Below are 8,442 nucleotides of genomic sequence, written 5' to 3'. Positions count from 1 at the left end.
CATATATCTCGCTTATGGTTAGTCCTACATGAAAAATGCAAATAACTATTTTATAGGAAATTTTATCAGCTTGAATTTTAGTAAAAAGATAAAAATTGATAGGAGTAACTGTTTTCGAGATATAAGCAAGAAACCAAAACACTGTTCCCTTAATTAAGCGTTTGCATATAAGCAAATTTAGTACTATTAGTATTATTATTATTAATGTTATTGTTATTAATATGACAACTAAAGACAACTCTGAAACCTTTAGTGACTTTTATGTCTTTTCCTTTTTCCTCTACTAAAGTGTTAGACACAATTAAATTAGTTTAATTTCAGTTTTTCAAACATTTTATTTTAAAGCAAATTTTTGTTAAAAATTATTTATATCCAACTGTATAACTCGCTTATGGTTGGTCCTACAAGAAAAATGCAAATAACTATTTTGTAGGAAATTTTATCAGCTTTAATTTTGAGAAAAAGACAAAAATTCATAGGAGTAACTGTTTTCGAGATATAAGCAAGAAACCAAAAAACTGTTACCTTAATAAAGCGCTTGCATATAAGCAGATTTAGTACTATTAGTATTATTAATATTAATGTTAATGTTATTAATATGACGACTAAAAACGATTCTGAAGACTTTGGTGACTTTTATGTCTTTTTCTTTTTTCTCTACTAAAGTGTTAGACACAATTAATTTAGTTTAATTTCAGTATTTCAAACATTTTATTTTTAAGCAAGTTTTTGTTAAATATTATTTATATCCAACTTTATAACTCGCTTATGGTTGGTCCCACAAGAAAAATGCAAATAACTATTTTGTAGGAAATGTTATCAGCTTTAATTTGGAAAAAAGATAAAAATTGATAGGAGTAACTGTTTTCGAGATATGAGCAAGAAACCAAAACACTGTTACCTTAATTAAGCGTTTGCATATAAGCAAATTTAGTACTATTAGTATTATTATTATTAATGTTATTGTTATTAATATGACGATTAAATACAACTTTGAAACCTTTAGTGACTTTTATGTCCTCTTCTTTTTCCTCTACTAAAGTGTTAGACACAATTAAATTAGTTTAATTTCAGTTTTTCAAACATTTTATTTTAAAGCAAATTTTTGTTAAATATTATTTATATCCAACTCTATAACTCGCTTATGGTTGATCCTACAAGAAAAATGCAAATATCTATTTTGTAGGAAATTTTATCAGCTTTAATTTTGACAGAAAGATAAAAATTGATAAAAGTAACTGTTTTCGAGATATAAGCAAAAAACCAATGTAAAAACTGTTACCGTTTCAGAACAAAAATGTAATTCAGTTTTCAATGTTTGAGACGAAGACGAAAATGCAGCATTTAAAATCGACTCTGAAGACTTCAGTGACTTATATGTCACCCCCTTTTTTTCTAATAAAGTATTGGACCTAATAAATTAAGTGTATTTTAAATCACAAGACATTTTCTGTTAAAGCACTTCTTTTTTAAATATTAATTATTTTCAATCTTATATCTCGCTTAAGGTTAGTCCTACATAAAAAATGCAAATAATTATTTTGTAGGAAATTTTATCAGCTTGAATTTTAGTAAAAAAATAAAAGTTGATAGGAGTAACTGTTTTCGAGATATGAGCAAGAAACCAAAACACTGTTACCTTAATTAAGCGTTTGCATATTAGCAAATTTAGTACTATTAGTATTATTATTATTAATGTTATTGTTATTAATATGACGATTAAAGACAACTTTGAAACCTTTAGTGACTTTTATGTCTTCTTCTTTTTCCTCTACTAAAGTGTTAGACACAATTAAATTAGTTTAATTTCAGTTTTTCAAACATTTTATTTTAAAGCAAATTTTTGTTAAATATTATTTATATCCAACTCTATAACTCGCTTATGGTTGATCCTACAAGAAAAATGCAAATATCTATTTTGTAGGAAATTTTATCAGCTTTAATTTTGACAGAAAGATAAAAATTGATAGGAGTAACTGTTTTCGAGATATAAGCAAAAAACCAATGTAAAAACTGTTACCGTTTCAGAACAAAAATGTAATTCAGTTTTCAATGTTTGAGACGAAGACGAAAATGCAGCATTTAAAATCGACTCTGAAGACTTCAGTGACTTATATGTCACCCCCTTTTTTTCTAATAAAGTATTGGACCTAATAAATTAAGTGTATTTTAAATCACAAGACATTTTCTGTTAAAGCACTTCTTTTTTAAATATTAATTATTTTCAATCTTATATCTCGCTTATGGTTAGTCCTATATAAAAAATGCAAATAATTATTTTGTAGGAAATTTTATCAGCTTAAATTTTAGTAAAAAGATAAAAGTTGATAGGAGTAACTGTTTTCGAGATATGAGCAAGAAACCAAAACACTGTTACCTTAATTAAGCGTTTGCATATTAGCAAATTTAGTACTATTAGTATTATTATTATTAATGTTATTGTTATTAATATTACGATTAAAGACAACTTTGAAACCTTTAGTGACTTTTATGTCTTCTTCTTTTTCCTCTACTAAAGTGTTAGACACAATTAAATTAGTTTAATTTCAGTTTTTCAAACATTTTATTTTAAAGCAAATTTTTGTTAAATATTATTTATATCCAACTCTATAACTCGCTTATGGTTGATCCTACAAGAAAAATGCAAATATCTATTTTGTAGGAAATTTTATCAGCTTTAATTTTGACAGAAAGATAAAAATTGATAGGAGTAACTGTTTTCGAGATATAAGCAAAAAACCAATGTAAAAACTGTTACCGTTTCAGAACAAAAATGTAATTCAGTTTTCAATGTTTGAGACGAAGACGAAAATGCAGCATTTAAAATCGACTCTGAAGACTTCAGTGACTTATATGTCACCCCCTTTTTTTCTAATAAAGTATTGGACCTAATAAATTAAGTGTATTTTAAATCACAAGACATTTTCTGTTAAAGCACTTCTTTTTTAAATATTAATTATTTTCAATCTTATATCTCGCTTATGGTTAGTCCTATATAAAAAATGCAAATAATTATTTTGTAGGAAATTTTATCAGCTTAAATTTTAGTAAAAAGATAAAAGTTGATAGGAGTAACTGTTTTCGAGATATGAGCAAGAAACCAAAACACTGTTACCTTAATTAAGCGTTTGCATATTAGCAAATTTAGTACTATTAGTATTATTATTATTAATGTTATTGTTATTAATATTACGATTAAAGACAACTTTGAAACCTTTAGTGACTTTTATGTCTTCTTCTTTTTCCTCTACTAAAGTGTTAGACACAATTAAATTAGTTTAATTTCAGTTTTTCAAACATTTTATTTTAAAGCAAATTTTTGTTAAATATTATTTATATCCAACTCTATAACTCGCTTATGGTTGGTCCTACAAGAAAAATGCAAATAACTATTTTGTAGGAAATTTTATCAGCTTTAATTTTGAAAAAAAGATAAAAATTGATAGGAGTAACTGTTTTCGAGATATAAGCAAAAAACCAATAAGAAAACTGTGACTGTTACTGAACAAAAATGTAATTCGGTTTTCAATGTTTGAGACGAAGACGAAACTGCAGCATTTAAAAACGACTCTGAAGACTTCAGTGACTTTTATGTCACTTCCTTTTTCTTCTAATAAAGTATTGGACCCAATAAATTAAGTGTATTTTAAATCACAAGACATTTTCTGTTAAAGCACTTTTTTTTTAAATATTAATTATTTTCAATCATATATCTCGCTTATGGTTAGTCCTACATGAAAAATGCAAATAACTATTTTGTAGGAAATTTTATCAGCTTGAATTTTAGTAAAAAGATAAAAATTGATAGAAGTAACTGTTTTCGAGATATAAGCAAGAAACCAAAACACTGTTACCTTAATTAAGCGTTTGCATATAAGCAAATTTAGTACTATTAGTATTATTATTATTAATGTTATTGTTATTAATATGACAACTAAAGACAACTCTGAAACCTTTAGTGACTTTTATGTCTTTTCCTTTTTTCTCTACTAAAGTGTTAGACACAGTTAAATTAGTTTAATTTCAGTTTCTCAAACATTTTATTTTAAAGCAAATTTTTGTTAAATATTATTTATATCCAACTCTATAACTCGCTTATGGTTGGTCCTACAAGAAAAATGCAAATAACTATTTTGTAGAATATTTTATCAGCTTTAATTTTGAAAGAAAGACAAAAATTCATAGGAGTAACTGTTATCGAGATATAAGCAAGAAACCAAAAAACTGTTACCTTAATAAAGCGCTTGCATATAAGCAGATTTAGTACTATTAGTATTATTATTATTAATGTTATTGTTATTAATATGACGACTAAAAACGATTCTGAAGACTTTGGTGACTGTTATGTCTTTTTCTTTTTTCTCTACTAAAGTGTTAGACACAATTAATTTAGTTTAATTTCAGTATTTCAAACATTTTATTTTTAAGCAAGTTTTTGTTAAATATTATTTATATCCAACTTTATAACTCGCTTATGGTTGGTCCTACAAGAAAAATGCAAATAACTATTTTGTAGGAAATGTTATCAGCTTCAATTTTGAAAGAAAGATAAAAATTGATAGGAGTAACTGTTTTCGAGATATAAGCAAAAAACCAAAGTAAAAACTGTTACCGTTTCAGAACAAAAATGTAATTCAGTTTTCAATGTTTGAGACGAAGACGAAAATGCAGCATTTAATATCGACTCTGAAGACTTCAGTGACTTATATGTCACCCCCTTTTTTTTAATAAAGTATTGGACCTAATAAATTAAGTGTATTTTAAATCACAAGACATTTTCTGTTAAAGCACTTTTTTTTTAAATATTAATTATTTTCAATCTTATATCTCGCTTATGGTTAGTCCTACATAAAAAATGCAAATAACTATTTTGTAGGAAATTTTATCAGCTTGAATTTTAGTAAAAAGATAAAAATTGATAGGAGTAACTGTTTTCGAGATATGAGCAAGAAACCAAAACACTGTTACCTTAATTGAGCGTTTGCATATAAGCAAATTTAGTACTATTAGTATTATTATTATTAATGTTAATGTTATTAATATGACGATTAAAGACAACTTTGAAACCTTTAGTGACTTTTATGTCTTCTTCTTTTTCCTCTACTAAAGTGTTAGACACAATTAAATTAGTTTAATTTCAGTTTTTCAACATTTTATTTTAAAGCAAATTTTTGTTAAATATTATTTATATCCAACTCTATAACTCGCTTATGGTTGGTCCTACAAGAAAAATGCAAATAACTATTTTGTAGGAAATTTTATCAGCTTTAATTTTGACAGAAAGATAAAAATTGATAGGAGTAACTGTTTTCGAGATATAAGCAAAAAACCAAAGTAAAAACTGTTACCGTTTCAGAACAAAAATGTAATTCAGTTTTCAATGTTTGAGACGAAGACGAAAATGCAGCATTTAAAATCGACTCTGAAGACTTCAGTGACTTATATGTCACCCCCTTTTTTTTTAATAAAGTATTGGACCTAATAAATTAAGTGTATTTTAAATCACAAGACATTTTCTGTTAAAGCACTTCTTTTTTAAATATTAATTATTTTCAATCTTATATCTCGCTTATGGTTAATCCTACACAAAAAATGCAAATAACTATTTTGTAGGAAATTTTATCAGCTTGAATTTTAGTAAAAAGATAAAAATTGATAGGAGTAACTGTTTTCGAGATATGAGCAAGAAACCAAAACACTGTTACCTTAATTAAGCGTTTGCATATAAGCAAATTTAGTACTATTAGTATTATTATTATAAATGTTATTGTTATTAATATGACAACTAAAGAAAACTCTGAAACCTTTAGTGACTTTTATGTCTTTTTCTTTTTCCTCTACTAAAGTGTTAGACACAATTAAATTAGTTTAATTTCAGTTTTTCAAACATTTTATTTTAAAGCAAATTTTTGTTAAATATTATTTATATCCAACTCTATAACTCGCTTATGGTTGGTCCTACAAGAAAAATGCAAATAACTATTTTGTAGGAAATTTTATCAGCTTTAATTTTGAAAAAAAGATAAAAATTGATAGGAGTAACTGTTTTCGAGATATAAGCAAAAAAGCAATAAGAAAACTGTGACTGTTACTGAACAAAAATGTAATTCGGTTTTCAATGTTTGAGACGAAGACGAAACTGCAGCATTTAAAAACGACTCTGAAGACTTCAGTGACTTTTATGTCACTTCCTTTTTCTTCTAATAAAGTATTGGACCCAATAAATTAAGTGTATTTTAAATCACAAGACATTTTCTGTTAAAGCACTTTTTTTTTAAATATTAATTATTTTCAATCATATATCTCGCTTATGGTTAGTCCTACATGAAAATGCAAATAACTATTTTGTAGGAAATTTTATCAGCTTGAATTTTAGTAAAAAGATAAAAATTGATAGGAGTAACTGTTTTCGAGACATAAGCAAGAAACCAAAACACTGTTACCTTAATTAAGCGTTTGCATATAAGCAAATTTAGTACTATTAGTATTATTATTATTAATGTTATTGTTATTAATATGACAACTAAAGACAACTCTGAAACCTTTAGTGACTTTTATGTCTTTTTCTTTTTCCTCTACTAAAGTGTTAGACTCAATTAATTTAGTTTAATTTCGGTTTTTCAAACATTTTATTTTAAAGCAAATTTTTGTTAAATATTATTTATATCCAACTCTATAACTCGCTTATGGTTGGTCCTACAAAGAAATGCAAATAACTATTTTGTAGGAAATTTTATTAGCTTTAATTTTGAAAAAAAGATAAAAATTGATAGGAGTAACTGTTTTCGAGATATAAGCAAGAAACCAAAAAAATGTTACGTTAATTAAGCGTTTGCATATAAGCAAATTTAGTACTATTAGTATTATTATTATTAATGTTATTGTTATTAATATGACGACTAAAGACGACTCTGAAACATCTAGTGACTTTTATGTCTTCTCCTTTTTCCTCTACTAAAGTGTTAGACACAATTAATTTAGTTTAATTCCGGTTTTTCAAGCATTTTATTTTAAAGCAAATTTTTGTTAAATATTATTTATATCCAACTCTATAACTCGTTTATGCTTGGTCCTACAAGAAAAATGTAAATAACTATTTTGTTGGAAATTTTATCAGCTTTAATTTTGAAAGAAAGATAAAATTTGATAGAAGTAACTGTTTTCGAGATATAAGCAAAAAACCAATAAGAAAACTGTAACTGTTACTGAACAAAAATGTAATTCAGTTTTCAATGTTTGAGACGAAGTCAAAAATGCACCATTTAAAAACGACTCTGAAGACTTCAGTGACTTTTATGTCACCTCCTTTTTCTTCTAATAAAGTATTGGACCCAACAAATTAAGTGTATTTTAAATCACAAGACATTTTCTGTTAAAACACTTTTTTTTAATTAATAATTATTTTCAAACTTATATCTCGCTTATGGTTAGTTCTACATGAAAAATGCAAATAACTATTTTGTAGGAAATTTTATCACCTTTAATTTTGGTGAAAAAGTAAAAATTGATAGGAGTAACTGTTTTCGAGATATAGGCAAAAAACAAAAAAAATGTTACCTTAATTAAGCGCTTGCATATAAGCAAATTTAGTACTATTAGTATTGTTATTATAAATGTTATTGTTATTAATATGACGACTAAAGACAACTTTAAGACTTTAGTGACTTTTATGTCTCCTCCTTTTTCCTCTACTAAAGTGTTAGACACAATTAATTTAGTTTAATTTCGGTTTTTCAAACATTTTATTTTAAAGCAAATTTTTGTTAAATATTAAAAACTATAAAATGGCTTAGATTGCCTAAAAACACAGATCACACATGATCTTTTGCATAAAAATGAGAAAACGCTCATGTAACACACAAAATAAGCTCCATTTTTCCTTTTTAAAAGTATTATTATTATTATTACTTTTGTTACTATTACTATTATTATTATTATTATTATTATTATTATTATTGTTATTATTATTATTATTATTATTATTATTATTATTATTAAAAACTTATATTAAACAGACAGAAAACGTCGTATTCTGACACAACTTAAAACACAGATCACACATGATCTTTTGCATAGAAATGAGAAAACGCTCATATAACACAAAATAAGCTTCATTTTGGCTTAGAAAACTAAGCTTACTTTTACTACTACTATTATTTTTATTTTTATTATTATTATTATTATTACTATTATTTTTATTATTATTATTACTATTATTATTATTATTATTATTATTATTATTATTATTATTATTATTATTATTATTATTATTATTAATATTATTATTATTAAAGACCGATTATAACTTTTGTATAGTAAATGTTTTTATACCAGTTTTAATATGAGTTATTAATTTTAGACAATTTCTTGCCTAAAAACACAGATCACAGATGATCTCTTGCATAGAAATGAGAAAACGCTCAGATAACACAAAATAAGCAT

Source organism: Tribolium castaneum, chromosome 3 (genome assembly GCF_031307605.1).
Source record: "Tribolium castaneum strain GA2 chromosome 3, icTriCast1.1, whole genome shotgun sequence".
Classification (NCBI taxonomy): Eukaryota; Metazoa; Arthropoda; class Insecta; order Coleoptera; family Tenebrionidae; genus Tribolium; species Tribolium castaneum.
Note: the sequence above shows the minus strand (reverse complement) of the source record.